This window comes from Pyxicephalus adspersus, chromosome 4 (assembly GCF_032062135.1).
Source record: "Pyxicephalus adspersus chromosome 4, UCB_Pads_2.0, whole genome shotgun sequence".
Lineage (NCBI taxonomy): Eukaryota > Metazoa > Chordata > Amphibia > Anura > Pyxicephalidae > Pyxicephalus > Pyxicephalus adspersus.
Genome location: NC_092861.1, coordinates 22,428,784 through 22,430,375, shown reverse-complemented (window position 1 = coordinate 22,430,375; position 1,592 = coordinate 22,428,784). Strand labels below are relative to the sequence as shown.

Below are 1,592 nucleotides of genomic sequence, written 5' to 3'. Positions count from 1 at the left end.
CTGCACTCTCTCCCCTTCACGTGCATTACGATCGTTCGTTGTTACTGGATCGGCCAGAACGAGCACTGTACACATGCCAGATTCTCATTTGATATCAGCCCTTAGGCGGTTATTGGATGAGAATAATCTGACTTGTGTACGTAGCCTTAGACAAAACTGTTGGGAGTAACAGAGAATCACAAAAGAAGATTCCAGGTGTTAAAACTCTTAAGGAGTCACATCATTCACACCTGAATGTTTTCTCCAATAGTTCTGGATGTCATGTAATGTGTGTGGTATGTGTTACTAGAAGTTTCAGCTTCACAAACACAGTGGGCATCCAGGGTGAACGTCCACCCTGCTTTTCAATGGCATTTTCCAGTTATTTGTGTACTTCATTTTTTGCCAGTATAATCCCAACCACAGAACAAGCCCAGAGAGGGCAGTAAGCTGCTCGGGCACAGTGTCAGCTGCAGTTTTGCTTCAAATGACTGCAGTAAGAGGGTTATCCTGGCATTAGAGAGAAGCTGTTATGTTCCCGTTCAATGTGGAAACAGGCTTTAGGCGACCAGGAATGTAAGACCAAGCAGATTTCATGACCGTTACATGCTGGCTGACACACATTTGTTTTCTCCCAAATAAACAGCTAAGTCGACTTACGTGAAAATAAAAACAGGTTATTGGCTGAGCAGAAAAGTTTGTCTAGGCCCCATGTGCATGTTAACACAAGTTTCATCGGTCAGAGCTTAGGAGTTTTAGAAAACCATTACAGCTAGCAAGACATTGAAGTTCCTTTGCAGACGTAAAGTTTCAGATGGAACTGTAGTATGTGGGAAAACTGAAGGGTTGCTGGAAATCAACAATCGTATTTTTAGAAATGAATAAGAAAAGTCCAGTGCCTTTCTGGAAGGTCTTAAAGCAGAACTCCAAAAATATTGGAGGAGTAACCTTTCACTTACTATGCAAAAGACATATACCCAACATACAATGCTGTGTCCTTCAACACACACCACAATGTTTAGCAGATCAAGCACGGTTTATTACGTCCTAAAGATCATCATAGGAAGACGTCTTTGCCAACTCCATGAACATCTCAGGCTGCACTGCATACACAAGCTTGCAGAGTTACTGCACAAGCTGAATCCACTTCAAGTTCATATAGTAGAATCCAGATGAAATGAAAAAGCCACTAAATACATTCAGGTGAATTTGGTTGGGTTGGCCATTGCAGGCACATTGATTTGATGGCCCTACAGTTTGTTAATTTTATCTAAAGCCTGAGTAGAAAAGCATGTCCCCTGTCATCATGCTGTTCAACAATTTTATCTGAGTAGAAGTGGTATCTCTGCAGGGGTCTGATACACCATCTTGCACCTAGAGCTCTCCAAACGACAAGCTTAACCTTTTAGCCGGGCGCACCACCCAGCACTTTTCAGTAACCACCTGCTGTTTTGGGTGGTTACTTAATAGTTGTGTCACAATAAAGGAGCTGCCACCAGCTTACAATTTCTTCCCACCTGGCTTGAAACAATTTCTTGGTTGAACAAGGTTATGATTATATAAAGGACAGCACTGCATTCAAACAGAGGACAATGGTCCTTGCCATTGCACAT

At 42.3% G+C, this 1,592-nt stretch overlaps 2 protein-coding genes across 4 annotated transcripts in view; both read right to left on the bottom strand.

The window, feature by feature from the left end:
- The window catches only part of ITGB1BP1 (integrin subunit beta 1 binding protein 1), a 488,766-nt gene that overhangs the window by 101,352 nt on the left and 385,822 nt on the right, over window positions 1–1,592 (bottom strand). The window lies entirely within an intron of this gene.
- The window catches only part of LOC140328169 (kinase D-interacting substrate of 220 kDa-like), a 56,420-nt gene that overhangs the window by 10,416 nt on the left and 44,412 nt on the right, over window positions 1–1,592 (bottom strand). The window lies entirely within an intron of this gene.